Consider the following 20,957-nt stretch of genomic DNA (forward strand, 5'->3'; position numbering starts at 1 on the left):
TGCAACAATATTAGCTTTTCCGGTAATACAAGAATTATTTAAATATTTATTTTAATAAAAAATAGAGTTTTGTGCCTTAACATTTTGTTTATTTAAAACATGATTCTGGGCCCTATCTGAATAAATCAAAGGGGTCATCTTGGCCCAATACACTAAAAGGATTGTGGGTTTGGACCTTTTTTACATGGGCTTTTAAGTTTGGACCTTTTCTATACGGCCTTTTAACTTTACTAAACATATTGATCTGTTCAGTATTTTTTTCAAAGTCGCCTATTCCAATAAACGGGTTATTTCCTGTAACCTTCTCACTTTCCCCAATTTTTTTGTGTGAACCTAGGTTTTTCAGCCACTATATGAGAATAATCTGATAAACTCGATATTGTGTGGTTTAAATTCAATCGTTCGAAACTATTGGGGATAAAGTCACTCGACTTCCTTCTTATGTTCTGATTATTCGATTTATGTGAGTAATCAAGGTTTTCCCTTTTTGCTCTAATTGATTGTTGCGATTTTGGGTTTGAGGCATTTTTCCTCACTATTTTGGCCGGATTATACGAATCAAGTATAATACCAGGGTCGAAATTCGGGCTTGAGGATTTTTTCCTCACCCATTTGATCTGTTTATGCGAATTAAAAAATAGAGAGTTTTTATTAGGGTTTGAGGTTTTTAATCTCAGCCCTGTACCTCTTGTTGATGCCTGAGTTGCAAAAGTGTGGCTTTTGGAAGTGTCGTTGCTGTTGATTACCTTACTCTTAGTTCCGGCCGCCGTTGCCGTCATCTCCGCCGTATTCAACCTTTCACATTCTTGGTAGGCTATGAATTTATCGGATTTGATGGTGACCGGTACTGGACGACAGAGAGCATTCAGGTAAGTGTTTTTGATGACTCTTGACTGCTCGATTTTCATATTTTGACTAATTAAGCTACCGTCAAATTTAGACATGGCAACTTGATTATCTGGTAAATGATTGAAGCTTACAATCGGTTAATTGCTTTGATTACGGATCAGCAAACCGTAAGCTCTGATACCATGTTTTCAATGTTAAAAGTATTGATTTTGATCTTGTATTGAATATGAATAAATGTTTTATACAATAGAAAATTTTTTTTTTTTTTTTTTTGAGTTTATACAGCTAATGTTATATACACAAAGGTGTGCAACAGCTCCTTCTACTTTAGGGATAGCTCCATTTAGACTTTTGGAACCCCCTTTACAAATGTGGAAGTGTAGGCTGCAGTTGACCCGTTAACTTGGCTGTTAGTGTAACCTTGTGACTTGTCTCTAACAGGAAATGATGAAGTGTGCAGCTTCTGATCCTAAAGTCAAATTACATTAAATGGTAATTTGACCGTTGTTGACTTTTGTGCTTTATTCTAACCGAAGGTATGATCCTTATTCTGTGTACAATATATGGTAGAAGGGTTAGTGTGTTGATCATGTGTCAAAATTTATTTGTATAGTCAGTTCATTATTCTTTCATAGAGTATTGGTAATTGTAAGTTGTAAATTTATAATGGTAATTTGTATGTTTATTTGAATAAACCCGAGTTTTTTCACTAGTCAGTCAACTAGTTTTTTGTAATCGTAATTTGTAAATTTGTAATTTGTAATCGTAATTTGTATGTTTATTTGAATAAACATGTGTTTTCACTGGTCAATCAACTAGTTTTTCGTAATTGAGATTATACTTAGGAATGAAGTGTGAAACATGGCTTGTCTTCATTGGTTGAAAATTCAACCATGTTTTAATCAGTCTTCAAACCAATAATAACATCTTGTTTACTTGTTGACTTTAAAAACCTTGCAAAACTGTTAGAGCCATCGAAGGGTCCGACTAAGACCCCCTCCCCTACTAGTCCATCCCGTGCATCATCTTTTCTATATTTTGATATTTCAAACTATTTGCATACTTGAACCTAATCTTGATTTTTTATCATATTTTTTAATACAACTAGCTTAATGCCCGCGAATTCGCGGAGCTACTTTATGGGACCAGGCAAGTATTAGTTAGAAAATACTTAATGTGAAACATTATATTATTTGCGTGGTTTTTAGTAACGAACACAATCATAGAATATTGTAATATAGTTATTGAGCAAATGATAACAAATATACCCGTAAATGCAAGTCTAAACATGCTTTTTAAATTATATATTAAAGCCCGCGATTTCACGGACACTATTGTATGAGTGTTATAGAAAGTGTGATAATTTAAGTAAAGTAGCTTTATACATAAGTAGCTTTATACATAAAGACATTAGTGACATACTTGTGACTAAAAATGTTAAGTAACAGACTAAAAACATTCCAAATGTTGTTGATTGATTATTAACAAGATTTTACATGCCAAAGTTTGCCAAAGTTTTTAGACGGTTTAGGCAAAAATGCACAACACATTTGCTCTCAATAGTTCTTTCGGTTGCTTTATTTGACTAACGATAACAAACGTGGGCTTCGTAGTTGCTACGATATTGTTGGCCTCGAATTCTCTCATTCCTTCTTTTCCTTTGTTGTTGCATTGCCATGACGTGATAGTAACATAGATCACAAAAGTTGGAAACTACTTTCACATATTTCTCTCCTTCACCAAACCACTACAATTAAAAACATCATCAAGATTAGTTACGATATACTAAAAAATCAATATCGACATATTTGTTCATGACCAAGTCTATATGATTGTGTTTTATTGCTCGTAAGATTGTTTGGCTAAATGGGTAACGGGTCAAATAGGTTAAAAAGTCACCAAATCTCTATTTGAATGCATGCATAAAACTTCCAACTTATTTTATCAAGTAAATGGAAATTACAAAACATAACATCCACAATCCTCGATACAATAACCGCTAAAGCAAAAGAGAACATGAATTGGAAAAATGCAGGCATACTTACAGTCATAACACTAAGTATATGTATAAATCTCCTAAGACGCCGTTGTTGTAGTCAGTGTAGTGTGTTTGGTATAATTGATTTCTTTTTGTTGTATAATCTCATTTACACAGCAGGTGAAAAAATTAAGGTAACAAATCAGGAAATGACAACACCAAATAAGACTTATAAAACAGACATTAGAAACCAAATATGAGAAGCAGCCTGTAAAATTTTTACAATACACACATATTGGGAAGCAACCATAGTTACTAATGGGTAATTAGAACCTGAGGAATCAAACGGCGCAGAAGTACTATATGTTGATCAAATTTGTCAAAAAAACGATGAGAAACAAACCTAACAGCATCCCTAAACAAAGACCAACTGAAATTTATTAGCTCATTATAACGACAACCCACAAAAAATGGAAATACAGGAAAACAAAACAACCTATACAAAAGAGCACAGTTGCATACCCGGCTAAATTACAGTTACCACCAACGCCAAATGGCGAAATGTTTTCCGTCACGGACACGTCGTGTTATCATCCGACACAAAAAAGATCTGGTATACTTTTGACGGTAACATCTTTAAAATTTCGAAAATCATAACAAATGACCATGAGAGCTGAAAACCTATTTCTGATACCTGGAAACCATCTCCATTCAGTTTCTTAACAGCAGCTATAGTGGGATCGCAGCTTCTTACACATGTCTTGGAATCTATCAATCAAAGACTTTTTCTTCATCATACACACAAACAACCAAATTTTAAATAATATTTATTTTCTTTTCTCAAAATGATTTAAAACTTAAAGATAAGGGTAAAACACACAAAGTGAAATAATGTAACCTAATAATATTCTTTTGAAGCAAGTAAAAAACATATTAACAATACATTGCCATTTGTCCGGCAACAGCTTGATCATTAATACATTTTAGAAACTTCAGACATTAGATGTTCCAAACACTCAAACCCATCAACTATTTTATGACCTACTAATAAAAAAGCAAGCATATGTTGGTGAAGGGTGACTAAATGTACCTTTCATTTTGTTCCTGCTAGGATTTCATTTTGCTGAAGTAAACCCGGAAGTGTCGAACTGCATATAAGTCATCAAAGAATTGAATTCCAGTTCCTACATGTTTTAACCCATTTATCACAAATGGGATAACATCAGAGGGAGTCACATTGTATTTGGGTGACCTGCATCTGCGTTTGTTTTAAGGAATAATAGTAGTATGACTTTTTCCATCTGGTGGAGCTGTTCCTTCAATTAAAATACTTGCCCTCATTATTTTAAAAGTTGAAACCAAAGATATATAAAATACACACATATGCAGATTCATGTCTACATAAATATAATTCCACAATAATATATACATAACCACTGCACATTACATTATCCCAGATTACCTCATAAGATGATGTAATTATTGTTTTAGCTTGTACCCAGTTTGAACTACTCACCCTAACCTACTGTATATCCATTTTGACACATGCAATTAACACTTAAATACATTATACCATTCAACCTACAACAAAACCAAATCAAGCTGTAAGTCATTTTGACACACAATTATAATTTAACCACTGTATATATCATGTTTAGTAAAAATAAGTCATTGCTAATATTCTGCACAAACTAAATCAAAAAGATCAAATATTCAATTTATGCAATAACTATTGCAATACAACAAATTCTTTGAGACATAACCACAAACATCTTGTGTGCAAAACAAATTTTATAATTTTAGCTTGAAGTTTTTTTATTTCAAAATAGGACAAGTCTAGATGACATATGAAACAGATACTTTTAAACTGAATATCAAATCATAATTCAATCCAGTTGATATAATTTGATTTTCAATAACAATTGAATTAAAACCTGTGTTATTTATCAATCGATTCTCATCTTCAGTTAGTGTATTCTTCATTCGTTTTCGTCTTTCAGATGATTCAATTGGATGCTTTTCCATCGTGAAGAGCCTTTTAATCGTGAAGAGCGGCTGTTTTCAGATGATTCAATTTTCAGATGTTTCAAAACGGGTTCACGTTTATGATACAAAGAACCCTAATTTGCTTTAACCATAGCTAATTATGAGTCTTAATGTTTGATTAGAAAATTTGAATGGTGTAGATTATAGTTGTTAATGACAATGGAAGGCTAGAATTAGTGGTTTGAATTTGAGATAATCTATTTTCAGTTTTGTTATTATAATATAAAGAGATTACATGATTTTCAAATTCGTACAAATACGGAGTACTTACTTTCCACATTTTACTTGGAGCGCAGGGAGTGGACATCCGTCGGGCCCCCGTCGCAGGCCTCGTCACGCCGTCGCCCACTCTCCTGCACGTCGCGGTAGTCCGTTTCGGTTAGGTCAGTCACCATCGGTGGCGAAAACATAAATTCTTTTACTCGGGGTGATTTTTTTTTTTTAAAATGTAGCAACTTTTTTTGGTAAAATTTGGAGGGTTTTGGGCAAAATATGGAGTTTTTTGGACAAAATTTGGAGGTTTTTAGGCAATATTTGAAGGTTTTAGGGCAAAATTTGAAGGTTTTGGGGCAAAATATGAAAGCTATGAGGCAAAAAAAAAAAAATTCCACCGGGGGCAAACTCGGAAAACCCAAAATTTTCACACTTGAAATTGCAAATCCACTAGGGCGGATGCCCCCCTTGTCCCTACCTATTTCCGCCACTGGTCACCATTGTGACGAGCTTTGCAACGGTTAAATATAAAAAAAAAATAAAATTAAAAAAAGCATATTAACGGTACAAAATTCAGCCGTTGAGTTAGTTTTCTTTATTATTTTTTTAACCCCCACTTTATTTTATTTTTTTTGAAAGGCAAACTCACTCACCCACCTAATACTAACACGAATTTATACACCATGAAATATCCTAAGCAGGACTCGAACCCTAACCCCCACTTTATTATATATATATATATATATATATATATATATATATATATATATATATATATATATATATATATATATATATACCATTCACCTTCACACTTCAAAATACACTTCAAACTTTAAAAAATGGTATACAATAGTCCTAGCCCGTGAAGGACTCGATCGGACAGTTTATTTTTGAAAATATCGGTATTTTTTTATTTTTAGGACTTGTATTGTTTTTATTTTTAGAAAATGTAATATTTTTTATTTTATTTTAATTTAATGAAAGTTATTTCTATTTATGTAAATTTTTATAATTATATCAATATATGTTATATTTAAAATCACTAAAATAATAATAAAAATAAAAACCGACATACCAAGTGAGGTCACCACTCCTCACTTTTTCTGACTCAGCAAGTCACGCATGACATGTCAAGTGACCTGAATCACCACTCTCGGTGCTCTTACTACCATATTCACTCATATTTGACTCATCATGCACACTACCATTATACAGATACATGCACATGCACAATGTACTATACTTTCACACATAACACAATAATTTACACAATAATTTAGAATCAAGTGGCAGGAAGCAAGGTGGCGAGGGGAGGCTTATAAGAATTACCGATATACAATATAAAAATTCACAATTATCATTCAAATTTACAAACAAATCAAGAATGTCAATGAAGAAGCAAGTTCAAGAAATAGCAGCGAACTGTAACAGTCTGCCGGAAAGATAGATACATAAACAGCTTGAAAAATACAGTCATGTTGCTACTACTGATGCCACGTCATCTCCCACGACTGCTGCTGACATTCCGATTATTGATTTTAGCCTTTTAATTTCTTCATCTTCTGAGCTCGAAAAGCTTAAATCAGCAATTACAACTTATATAGTTTATTTGTAATTTTAGTTTTATTAAGGCCCAATTCCCTTTTTAGCCCATTTTCCCTTTTTTGATGGATAATATAACGATGCAAATATGTTTGAGAAGAAACCTGGTTCAGTGTTATGCGCAGCTATCCCACCAAACCCTAGATCTGGTTCTTGATCGGTGGTGGTTGGTGGCTCCGTCACTGCTGCCGCTGCTTTACCCTGTTTTGTCCACCATTCTGGAAACCCTTTGAGCTTGAAACATTGCTCTCTTGTAGTCTTGTGTCAGTGGCGATTCTAAGATGCAAACTCAATGGGGTCCTATTCAATTTGAGTGATACTTTCTAAAAATTTTCATAAAGAATGGCCATTTACTTCCATACAAATCACTAATTCTTAAAATATATGGGGTCCTATCTATAAATTTAGTGGTGTCCTATACCATTTTAATAGTATTTTATATATAAACAAATTTATTTAATGGGGTCCTTTGACCCCACTTGACTTCAAGTGGAGTCGCCACTGTCTTGTGTGCCTCGTTTTTCCACACTCAGTACACACCAATTTCGGCTTGTCAATACGAGGTGATGATGATCCAACGGTGGCTCTTGGTGGTGGTCCACGGCTACTGCGGTGTTCCTTTGCATTCAAACCGACTCCTTCTGTGGTGACGAGTCCACTTCCAATCCCATGGTGGTTCAGTATGATGTCTCCGCCACTTAGAATTTGTTGGTGAGCGTTTTCTTTTCTCACCGCCGCATAGGCTTCCTCTGCAGATGGTAGAGGATCCCACCGCAGCAACTCGCTCTTGATATGATCGTATTGCTTGTTAAGAGCATTTAAATTTTGAATAAACTTATGTTCCACCCTGATTTGATTGTAGATGACGATGTCAGTGGAACACTTCATGGGGTTGGGATCTCTTCTATCGATTTTACCCCACATTCCCTGCATTGTGATCCAAAGATCTTCAAGAGATTTCACCCTAGATTCCCTGCTCTTGTCTTTACCACTACTGTAAGTGGTTACAAGAGAATCCCATACGAGCTTGGCTGTAGAAAATTTGGTCAAGTTGCTAACAAGGCCTGGCTCTATATTTTGAATTAGCTAAGAGAACACAATGAGGTCTTCTTGTTCCCATTGTTCAAACTTGGGATCATCTTTTTCAGATGAATTTGATACAAGGTGGTTTAGGAGGTTTTTTGACTTTCCTCCTATAGCCACTTTGATCATTCTAGACCAAAGTGCATAATTTTGACTTGTACGTAAGGCTGATGTTGATCTTTAAACTATCGATAATTTGGGTTGTGATTGGAGGCTGTTCTTTAAAAGATCGGCCAATTGGTTTGATAATTCTTGGCTTTGACAAAGTTAGGTACATCAATATGTTTGTAAAAACGATAAATTTTTTAGTCAAAATCGGTCATTAAACTAAATGACTAGCATTTACATTCACTTAATACCTAAAACATATCATTAAATTGTTTCGTTTAAACAAACCCATAGTTTCACGGGTCATTTCACTAGTAATATTTAAAAGCCTATTCTTTGAGTAGTTAACAATGAATGCCCGACTCTTTAGTTTATGCAATGTTTTGGCCGGATTTACACGTCCACTTTCTATGGTAGTATGTGTCTCCATTGCAATCTTCCTTCTATGGTGTAGTGACCCGAACTTTTCCATGTTTATATATATTAAATGAAATTGATATTTACATGATTAAGTGTTTCCAACATGTTAAGCAATCAAACTTGTTAAGACTTGATTAATTGAAATAGGTTTCATATAGACAATTGACCACCCAAGTTGACCAGCGATTCACGAATGTTAAAACTTGTAAAAACTATATGATGACATATATATGGATATATATATATAGTTAACATGATATTATGATAAGTAAGTATCTCATTAGGTATTTTAACAATGAGTTATATACATAAAAATGAGACTATTGAATTAAGAAACTCGAAAACGATATATATAACGATTATCGTTATAACAACGTCTTATTAAATACATATGAATCATATTAAGATATTGATACACTATATTTAAACATGATAAATGATAAGTAAACATATCATTAAGTGTATTAACAATGAACTACATATGTAAAAACAAGACTACTAACTTAAGGATTTCGAAACGAGACATATATGTAACGATTATCGTTGTAACGACATTTAAATGTATATATATGATGTCAAAGCTAAGGGGTATAAAATACTATTAAATTTTAGCAGGAAATACTATTAAATACGATACAATTTTACACAAGATATTTATTTATTTATAGAATGGATATACTTAAACCTTGCTACAACACTTATAGGCAGTGTACCTAATCGTACAGTAGTGTAGTTTTTAGTAAGTCCGGTTCGTTCCACAGGGAAAGCTAGTGAAGTTTAACGCTATATTTTTAAAACTATATTTGTATATATATATATATATATATATATATATATATATATATATATATATATATATATATATATATATATATATATATATATATATATATATATAGGTAGTAGTATTATTATTATTATTATAAAAGGGGGTTTTTACCGTTTAATGACCGGTTTGTCGATTTTAAAACTTAGTCGCAGTTAAAACCTAATGTAAAATATTAAATAAATAAAAGACTTAATTTAAAGCGTAAAGTAAATAACGATAAATAAAAGTGCGATAAAATAAAATTGCGATAATTAAAAAGTACGATAATTAAAAGTGCAATTAAATACAATAACAATAAATAAAAGTGCGATAATTAAAAGTGCAATTAAATATAAAATAAAGGAAATTAAATATGAAATAAAAGAATTATGCTTATTTAAACTTCCGTAATCATGATGTTTGACGTGTTGATTTTAGTTTTATGCCCATGGGTTAATTGTCCTTTGTCCTGGATTATTTAATATGTCCGTCTGGTTTTTGTTCATAACAGTCCATCAGTCATAAATATAAAGTGCGAGTGTCCTCGTCAAATTATCCTTATACCCGAAGTCAAATATTCCAACTAATTGGGGACTTAAACTGTAACAAGATTTTAATACTTTGTTTAATAATTACACCAGGATGTCGACTGAGTGTAACCCAAGGTTTTAATACTTTGTTATCAATTATGGAAAGTGTCCTTGTACATAATTTCACCCCTGTTTTAATAATTCTAGTGGCTATTAATCCACTCCCGTGTCCGGTTAAATGAACGATTATTCGTACATATAAATACCCCGCCCATCGTGTCCGATCGAGTGTAAATGGTTATTTATAGGGACGCCCAATTGTAAATTTTTATATTAAAATTAACAAACTATCATTTAGTTAAACAAATATAAAGCCCATTAATAGCCCATAGTCTAATTTCCACAAGTGTCGTTCTTTTGTCCAAACCCCAATTATGGTACAAAGCCCAATTACCCAATTTTAGTAATTAGCCCAACATCATGATTACTTCGTTTTAAATAAGCATAATAATAACTTAGCTACGAGACATTAGATTAAAAAGGTTGAACATAAATTACAATGATTAAAAATAGCGTAGCGTTACATGGACAGAATTTCGACTTATACAATCAAAATATTCTCTATCATAATCTTATTATTATTATAATTTAAAATTAAAATTAAAATTATTATTATAATATTTATATTTATATTACGATAGAGAGTATAGATAGATTTTAGGATTGAAAAGAAAAGGTGTCCTTATTTCATCGAATTACATGGCCTTTTATAGGCAAATTATAATTTGAAATTTTCACTTATGACCCCTTAACTATGCTCAATTAACAACTTTTTATTATTTATTATTATTCATATTATGAATTATTTAAATATTATATTATATTCTTGAGCATAGTTGACTTGTACTTTCAGCTCCGTTGCGTCGATCGTTGAAAGTTGGTTCATGTCTCGGTTCCGGATTTTCGAACGTCCTTGCGTACTATTTTATATCGTGTACTTTGCGTTTTGTAACTTGTACTCTTGTCATTTTTAGACGTTTCTCATCAATAAATTTGAACCTTTTTGATTGTATCTCGTACTTTTGAGCTTTTTGGACCTTTGTGTCTTCAATTCGTCGAATCTGCCTTTTGTCTTCACCTTTTAATATTTAAACGAATATCACTTGTAAATAGAACAATTGCAACTAAAATCTTGTCTTTCTTGAGGAATAATGCTATGAAATATGTGTTCATTTTTAGCATTATCAATATTCCCACACTTAAGCGTTGCTTGTCCTCAAGCAATATAGTCTTGAAATAAAAATACTTGAATCACTTCTTTATTCTTCAAACTTTGTACATCAGTGATTTCAATACGGCGGTATGAACAATGGTAGTAACAATGTAATCATGGTTAAAGGTGGGTGTGTCATCCACAGTTGCCTTGGGTTCAGGTCAACGACACTTACAATCAAATAGCCGATTTACTTTCGGTTTCTAAAGCAAAGTGCACATTTGAAAGGCGGTTTAAAGTCCCACATGACTATAAAAAAATTTAGATCCTTAAGGAAATTGGATCTTTATGAAAACATTTGATCTTTTGAAAATTCAAGCTAGCTTTTACCCTAGACAAGTTTTCCGGAATAACCCTTCACCGGTGTTTGCAAATTGTTTTTGTGGGTTGTGTGGGTTTCAGATTTGAAAATTTTAGCTCAAAACTTGCGGTTTTGTGTCACCCACTTGCTAAACTTGTATTAGGAAAGCAACACGTCCAGTATACTTGCTCCGTATATTACCTTTCGGTAAACTACCGTCCGGTTGTAAAGAAAAGCGTTGAACAAGCAACTGTTAAGGCAATGTCCCCTGACATGCTTTTAATTATGGTCTATAACGTGTCGAACACAATTACTATCCTTGGTAGGAGCAATAGTAAAGCTCACCCTTATGATTTTTTGGTCTGGCACAAGGTCCTATCTTCGACCATGCTATGCAACCACCGTTCTTACGGTTGACACCCGATTTGGTTCAGGTGACCTAATGAATTCCAGGTGAATTCCTAAGATTTTACGTTCAATGGTAATGAACGCATTGAAAATGGGTTTTCAGAAAACAAATCGGTTTGTATTTTTGATCAAAATATTTTCTCGTTCAAGCTCGAGTTTAGATATCATCGAATTCCATGAGTTTGTAATTCTCAATCTTTAAGGTCAATCTCAAGGATTGAGTAATATCAGTCTTAAAAGCTGATTTTTAATCTTTAAGAAGATTATCCTTTCTGGGGATCTGATTCATTAGTCTTATCCAGCTAATTTGCACGGTGCCCCCCATTGTACAAGATAAATCCTTCTCATGATTAGGATAAATCTGACTACTTGGCGACCCTGTTTGATGTTGAGGTCCGTGAATTTCCTGCTGATTTTAGTGATGACTTTTCTAGATTTTTCGTCAACCTACAGCTGGTCTGGACGACAACTTCTTGACCTAAATCAAGAAGCGCGTGTCTTTTTCGGAAGACTTTACTTCCTTCAAATGATGGAATTGATTCATCGTGTAGATCCATCTCTTCTTTTCTTTCATCGGGTAAAACAGTTAATTATCGTCCAAAGCAAAAGTATTTTCAATTGGTTGCACAAAAATATGTGATATATGTTTTGAATAACTTGGTAAAAATTTCCCACACTTGGCTTTTATTTTTCTTAATTTGCCTTTTTATTCTCCTCTATTCCATTCTAAATGAATTCTAACATTTTGGGTTGTTTCTCAATTTATGTCCTTTCTGAGGTAACGATAATTTCGGTATTAACACCTAGTTTTCATCGTTCATAAATATGTATAAACATGATTTTGAATTCATTTAGTTGAAAATTTTGAAAATTTTTACTAGAATTGGGTAGTCAGTATATAAGACTAGGGCTGTTCTTTATTACCAGAGAGCACTAGATTCTAATACAACTACTGCGTTACTAGTATTTTTAATGGTAACCAAGTGTTTAAATCAAAAAAATTTTTTAAAATCCGAAATAATTTAACCCCTTCCCACACTTAAGATCTTGCAATGCCCTCATTTGCAAGAAATCAGTAACAATTTAAATTATTGAGGGTGATTAGCGTAGAAAAATGATTAAATTTTACCAAAGTTTCCAAACATATTGGATTTTTTTTTTAGAAATCTTTAACTTATAAAAAAAATATTAATTAATTTTAAAAATTTGTTTCTCTTGTTATTTAGGACGAGGTCGTTTCGGATCGTTGTCCTAGTCCGTTCCTCGACAAAGTTTTAAAGTTTGTCTTTTTGAAGCGATTGTTTTAAAAGCTAAATTTTTGGGTTTTTTTTTTTTTAATTTTTTTTTTGGCATACTTTAAATCAAAAAGATTAAAAATAATGATAATAAAATTTCTCGTCCCTCCCTCGGGTAAAGCAATTTCGGCTCAATGACCTAGTCTTCAACTTACGACGAATTTTAAAAATCACATTCTTAACTTAATGAGATAAAGTAAATTTTTGTTTTTAAATTCACACCAAACTTAAATTTAAAATGCATAAAATTAAAAATTCACACCAAACTTAATTAAAAATTCATATTATAAATTTACACCAAACTTATATTATATTTTTGTTTTTATACATACAAACTTATATTAAAAAGATTAATTTTTTCAAATATTTACAATTTTAAATAAGTTTACAATATTAAATTAATAATTATATATTAATTGTAAAAACATGGTAAAAATAAAATTAAAAATCTTTTTGGCTTTTATCCCACCTTAATCAATCAAATATTATCAAAAATATTCGCCCCTCTTTTCGGTAAAGTAATTTTGGTTCCATGACCTAATTTAACTCATGACGAATTTTTGAAATATTTTGGGTTGATTGATTAAAGATATTTATACCTTAATAATAAACGTTAAATTTCGCAGTGATGTAATAAATTTTTGTATGATATCAATAATTTCGGTCGCCAAACCTAATTTTATTCAATACCAATTTAATACTTTATAGCGAACAAATTAGCGTTTATTATCAAAAGGTTAAAAATAAAAATAAATAAAAAATAAAAACTGTACAGACTTACCTGTGAGATAGTATTCTTAGTTATATGATCTATCCCATTCATAAGATAGTCGGTTTAATTGGTTTTCCATAGCTACATAGGCGTAACCTCGAGCATTCAGTGTCTTTTCTTCTAAACATATGAACGGTCCGTCTCTGCATAAAGTAACAAATTCGGTATTTGAATAGGTTTGATTATTTGAACATTTACCTCCATGTGACCATTTTCAGCATTTGTGACATCTTTCAAGGTGTCGTGCTCTTCTTTTCGCTGCAGATTTTGATTTCCCTTTACCAAATTGTAACTTATTATCTTCGCATCTGGATTCTTTTCTTACTCCGTCCAATCTTTCTCTGATTACTGATACTATTTCTGTAACGACCCGTCAAAATCGCTATTGACGCGGCACGTTAATCATTGATTCCACAGTGAGGTTTTGACCTCTATATGATACGTTTTGATAAAATATTGCATTCATTAAAATAAGTGACTTTCTAAACATAGAAAGTTATAAACATGTGGGTGAGTGCTTAGGTATAAGCAAAACCCCGAAATACATAAGTCTTTAATTTACAGGTTGACATCACAGTCCAATTATTTATTACACAACGCAGTTTTATTTTGAATGCAATAAACTTTGTACAAAGCATGAGAGACTCCATGCAGGCAACAAGCACATCACAGCGGAAGCATTCTAAGGACCTGAGAATAAAACATGCTAAAAAGTCAACACGAATGTTGGTGAGTTATTTGTTTAATTGCTCGAGTCATAAACATATATAAAGATAGACCACAAGATTTCATCAAAAGTTTATCAATAGATTCTACGTAACAGAGCACCCTGGTAACTAAACTTAACGCTATAGTGATAATTACCCCATTCGTTTTAATACACGCAAACCAACGTGTCTTAAACTCAAATAACATACGTCCGTTAAAAGGCTAGCGCTCTAGCTCGGACGGGGATGTCAAGCCCTATGGATCCATATACAATTATTCGCGCCCACCAGTCCATATCCTATGTACTGGCAGCTACTAGTTACCAAAGCTAAGGGATTTTCGGTATAACTCAGTGTAGAATTTTGTATGTACTTGTGTCTTATTGCGTTTAAAATAAATTGCATGTATTCTCAGCCCAAAAATATTTAAAGCATTTAAAAAGGGAGACTATAACTCACAGTTCAATATTGAGACTCAATATTGTAGGCAAATTGCGTAGACGTAATGACGGTAGATGACTGTCTGGTTGGCCTTGGATTCAAGAACAATACCCCAAACAATACCCAATATTTCCTTAGCTTAAAGCGGTTTGAAACCCGAATTAAAACACCCTCGAATATACTTTATTATTATTAACTTAAATTAAAATTATAATTATAATTATAAATTAAAATTTACGTACATAAATAATTATGAAGAATTTCGTCGAGCAAAACTGACATTTTATAGTACTTTTCGATTTACTGTAGCTCATGCGATCGCATGAGTTTTCAGTGTTTTTGCCATGCGATCGCATGGCCGCCTTTTCTGTTTTTGTTTGCTAGTTCGTCGACATCAAATAGTGTTACTGCAGCAAATAGTGTTCACTGTAGCAAATAGTGTTTACTGTAGCAAATAGTGTGTTATTGTAGCAAATCACTGTAGCAAAGTCGTTTTTACTGCAGCACTGTAGCAAAATACGGTTTCACTGTAGCAAATAGTGTTTTACTGTAGCAAAGTAATTTTTACTGTAGCAACTAGGGTTTTACTGTAGGAAAGTCGTTTTTACTTGTACATATATATATATATATATATATATATATATATATATATATATATATATATATATATATATATATATATAATTGTTCATGAATCGTTGAGAGTAGTCAAAGGTAATTGTATATATGAAACAGTTCTAAAATTTTGAGACTCAATCTAACAGACTTTGTTTAACGTTTTAAAATAATAAATCGTATAGAGAATTGGTTTAAATAAGTCAAAAAATTTCGGGTCATCACAGTACCTCCCCCTTAAAGAAAATTTCGTCCCGAAATTTTGAGTAGTACCTGTTTCATGAGCGATATCAGTGAACAAATGTGGATACTTTTGCTTCATCTGATCTTCACGTTCCCAAGTAAACTCGGGTCCTCGTCTTGCGTTCCAACGAACCCTAACTATCGGTATTTTGCTTTGTTTTAGTTGTTTGACCTCACGGTCCATGATTTCAACAGGTTCTTCGATAAAATGGAGTTTATCATTGATTCGTATTTCGTCAAGAGGAATTACGACATCCTCTTCAGCTAAACATTTCTTTAAATTTGACACATGAAATGTGTTGTGAACACTACAAAGTTCTTGCGGTAGCTTTAATCGATAAGCAACTGTTCCAATTCTTTCGGTGATTTCAAAGGGTCCTACGTACCTAGGACTTAGCTTTCCTCGTTTACCGAATCGTACAACGCCTTTCCAGGGTGACACTTTCAACATGACTTTGTCGCCCACTTGAAATTCTAGCGGTTTTCTTCTTACATCAGCATAACTCTTTTGGCGACTCATGGCCGTTTTCAATCGCTGTTGTATTGAATGATCTTTTCGGTGGTTTCGTGAATAATTTCTGGTCCAGTAAGTTGTCTTTCTCCTACTTCACTCCAACAGATAGGAGATCTGCACTTTCTACCATAAAGTGCTTCAAATGGTGCTGCGTTGATGCTCGTATGATAGCTGTTATTGTATGAAAATTCTGCCAACGGTAAGTGTCGATCCCAACTGGTTCCAAAGTCAATCACGCATGCCCGTAACATGTCTTCCAATGTTTGTATTGTTCTTTCACTTTGACCATCTGTCTGTGGGTGATAAGCGGTGCTCATATCTAATCGAGTTCCCAATGCTTTTTGTAATGATTGCCAAAAACGTGATGTGAATCGGGTGTCGCGATCAGATATGATGGAGATGGGTACACCATGCCTGGAAACTACTTCCTTCAAATATAGGCGTGCTAATTTCTCCATACTGTCTGTCTCCTTTATTGGTAGGAAGTGAGCTGATTTAGTTAGACGATCAACTATCACCCAAATAGTATCATGACTACTTGCAGTCCTTGGCAATTTCGTAATGAAATCCATGGTTATTCTTTCCCATTTCCACTGCGGAATTTCTGGTTGTTGTAGTAATCCTGACGGTTTTTGGTGCTCAGCTTTAACCTTTGCACACGTCAAACATTTGCTTACATAAGTAGCAATTTCTGTCTTCATATTAGGCCACCAATAGAACTTCTTGAGATCGTGGTACATTTTCCCATTTCCTGGGTGAATTGAGTACCTCGTTTTGTGTGCTTCATCTAGTACTAGTTGCCTTAGGTTACCATGTCTTGGTACCCATATCCTACCAGCAAAATACAGGGTTCCATCGGCTTTTACTTCAAGTTGTTTTTCTAACCCTTTGCTCATTTCACCTTTTTCGTTTTCTTCTTTTAATGTTTCTAACTGTGCTGCTTGAATTTGCTTTGTGAGATCAGTACGAATTGTAATATTCAAAGCTCGGACCCTAAGAGGTTTTACTCTTTCTTTTCGACTTAGGGCATCAGCTACAACATTAGCTTTTCCGGGGTGGTAATGAATTTCACAATCGTAATCGTTTAACAACTCTACCCAGCGACGTTGCCTCATATTGAGTTGTTTTTGATCAAAAATATGCTGAAGACTCTTATGGTCGGTGTACACTGTACACTTGGTGCCATATAGATAGTGTCTCCATATTTTGAGTGCAAAAACTACTGCTCCAAGTTCCAAATCGTGCGTCGTATAGTTCTTTTCATGAATTTTTAGTTGTCGTGAGGCATATGCGATGACTTTTGTGCGTTGCATTAATACACATCCTAAACCTTGGCGCGAAGCGTCACAATAGATCACGAAATCATCGTTTCCTTCCGGTAATGACAAAATGGGTGCAGACGTTAACTTCTTCTTTAATAACTGGAATGAGGATTCCTGTTCCGTAGACCAATCATACTTCTTTCCCTTTTGAGTCAATGCAGTTAAGGGTTTGGCGATTCTAGAGAAATCTTGAATGAATCTTCGGTAGTAACCAGCAAGACCTAAGAATTGGCGAATTTGTGTTGGAGTCTTCGGGGTTTCCCATTTACTAATGGCTTCGATCTTGGCGGGGTCAACTTTAATTCCATGTTTACTGACAACATGGCCCAAAAATTGTACTTCTTGTAACCAGAAATCACACTTCGAAAATTTTGCGTACAATTCTTCTTTCTTGAGTATCTCTAGTACCAGTCTTAAGTGTTGCTCATGTTCTTCCTTGTTCTTCGAGTAAATCAATATGTCGTCGATAAAAACAATGACAAATTTGTCTAAATACGGTCTACAGATGCGATTCATTAGATCCATGAATACTGCTGGAGCATTAGTTAATCCAAAAGGCATGACTAGAAACTCATAGTGACCGTAACGGGTTCTGAACGCGGTTTTAGGAACATCTTCTTCCTTCACTCTCAGCTGATGATATCCGGAGCGTAGATCAATCTTAGAATAAACACTTGATCCTTGCAATTGATCAAACAAATCATCAATCCTCGGTAATGGGTACCGATTCTTGATCGTTAATTTGTTTAATTCTCGGTAATCTATGCACATTCTCATAGATCCATCCTTCTTCTTGACGAACAGAATAGGAGCACCCCAAGGTGAAAAACTAGGACGAATAAATCCACGGTCCAATAATTCTTGCAACTGGTCTTGTAATTCTTGCATTTCTGAAGGTGCAAGTCTATATGGAGATCGGGCTACAGGTGCAGCTCCTGGTATGAGATCAATCTGGAATTCTACACATCTGTGTGGAGGTAGCCCCGGTAATTCTTCTGGAAATACTCCGGGATATTCTCTTACAACCGGCATGTCATTAATGCTTCTTTCTTCAGTATCGATCTTCTTTGCATGTGCCAGAATAGCATAACAACCTTTTCTTATAAGTTTCTGGGCCTTCATACAGCTGATAAAGTTCAGCTTTGAGTTGCTCTTCTCCCCATAAATCATTAATGACGTTTCATCCTTACGAGGGATGCGGATTGCTTTCTCAGCGCAAACAACTTCCGCTCTTGTTTTGGACATCCAGTCCATGCCAACGATTACGTCAAAACTTCCTAATTCTACGGGTATCAAATCGATTTTGAAGGTTTCACCAGCGAGATTCATTTCGCAACCATGGCAAATTTTATCGGCTTTTATCAGTTTACCATTAGCTAATTCAATAGTATATTTATCGTCTAGAGGTAATGATGCACATTTTAGTTTAAAACTAAAGTCTTTACACATATAACTTCTATCAGCACCCGTATCAAACATAATAGAAGCTAGTTGATTATTAACGGTAAACGTACCCGTGACAAGATTAGGATCCTCACGTGCTTTACTGGCACTAACATTAAATGCCCTCCCATGTGCGGGTTCTTTGTTCTTCTCCTTATCAGGGCATTGATTTATAAAGTGACCAGACTTCCCGCATCCAAAACATTTCTTGACATCGGTCAGTTTTGTCTTTACTTCAGAAACGGTGGCATAACAATCTTTCACCACATGTCCTTTCTTGTTGCACTTATCACAGACCACTTGACAATAACCTGCATGATGTGTATAACATCTTTTGCAGAACGGATGGGGTCCCTTATAGTTTGGACTTGCAGTTGCCCCATCTTGTTTACCTTTAAAAGTTTCTTGTTTCTTCAGGTGAGTACTTTTGCCCTTATAGTCTTCCCATTTCCTCTTTCCTTCAGTTGTCTTGACTTCGGTAATTGGTGCCTTAATCGAACTCTCTGTGATCTGGTCCATGAGTTGGTGTGCCATTGTCATGGCTTCCTGCATCGTATTCGGTTTGGACGATGTAACATTTCCTTTGATATTGATCGATAAACCGTCAATATACATTTCTATCTTTCATTTCTCATTTGGCACCAATTCGGGACACAACAAGGCTAGTTCCATGAAACGCTTTTCATAGTTATTGAGATTCGCGCTGATAACCTTCAGATTACGTAACTCAGATTCCATTTTTCTGATCTCGTTTCGAGGACAGTACTCCTCGATTAGCATCTTTTTCAGTTCTTCCCAAGAGATATCATATGCCGTATCTATTCCTTCTGCTTTAGCATAATTGTTCCACCAAGTAAGTGCACCATCTTGCAACGTGCACGAAGCATACTTTGACTTGTTTCCGTTCACACAATTACTGATTTTGAAAACGGACTCCATCTTTTCAAACCATCGGGTTAGACCGACTGGTCCCTCAGTTCCACTAAACGTCTGTGGTTTGCATCCCTGAAAAGTTTTGTATGAGCATCCGTTTCGTGAATTTGTGTTTACGGCTGCTGCTTTGGCTGCTGCTTCGGCTGTTGCTTTTGCTGCTTTGGTTGCAGCAATTCTTTCATTCACACGTTTCTCGACTAGTTGCTCAAACTCAGCATCCGACATTTGAGACATGTTTCTTCAATAAACACAACAGATATAATTTAATCATATAGAATATTATAGGTAAAATGAGTTGTCAATAGTTAATCGTAGCATATTAATAATATGAACCGATTATTATAAAAGCCTTTTCTTCTTATTAGCATTTTATAATTATTTCTAGGGTATTACCTACCCGTTAAGTTCATACATAATAGCTAGTACCAGGAATTAACTACTAAAATCCTAATAATATTCCACTATAAAAATTTTATAGCGAGTTACTACATTATTATGTAATAATAATAATAAGAAGTAGTAATAATACAAATAATCATTCCATGCATTTATTATTAATAAACCAAAATAATACAATACCATACAATAATGATATTTTACATATGCTTATTTTACATAACAAGATAGAGTAGCACACATAAGCAATAAAATAGCGCATGAAAGATTTATGATTGCGAGGTCGTTCATTCAGAACTATCAGAAACTTCTTCCCATTTGGTTCTCTCTGCCAATTGTTTGTGTGCACATGGTCCGACAGACATTCTGGCAGTGTATTTTATTTTTAGTTGGAGTTTTGAGGTACCCGTTGCCTCAGTGGGTTTAATACAATAAGGGTGGTTACGGATCGAATGGTCCTGTTCTTTTTTAATAATTAAGGACATTTTATTATTGTGGTTGTTTTTATTATCTATAGCAAGTTGGAATTTCTCCTTAGTGATCTCTTTTATTTCATTAGCGAAATCCTCCTCCTTACTGATCTCGTCTGATGACGAACTGTCTGAGTCATGTGTAGGAGAATATGATGACGAACTGCAAGAATATGTACCGGTG

The 20,957-nt window shown here is 34.0% G+C and overlaps 1 long non-coding RNA gene across 1 annotated transcript; it reads right to left on the bottom strand.

Annotated features, from left to right (window-relative positions):
* Positions 1–3,275: 3,275 nt before the first annotated feature.
* Positions 3,276–4,862, bottom strand: LOC139852739 (uncharacterized). The gene is made up of 3 exons (XR_011761168.1): positions 4,762–4,862; positions 3,918–4,137; positions 3,276–3,595 (listed from the first exon to the last, which is right to left on the bottom strand). It is a non-coding gene; the product is annotated as an uncharacterized lncRNA (long non-coding RNA).
* Between the last annotated feature and the right edge of the window lie 16,095 nt (positions 4,863–20,957).

This window comes from Rutidosis leptorrhynchoides, chromosome 6 (genome assembly GCF_046630445.1).
Source record: "Rutidosis leptorrhynchoides isolate AG116_Rl617_1_P2 chromosome 6, CSIRO_AGI_Rlap_v1, whole genome shotgun sequence".
In the NCBI taxonomy this organism is placed as follows: domain Eukaryota; kingdom Viridiplantae; phylum Streptophyta; class Magnoliopsida; order Asterales; family Asteraceae; genus Rutidosis; species Rutidosis leptorrhynchoides.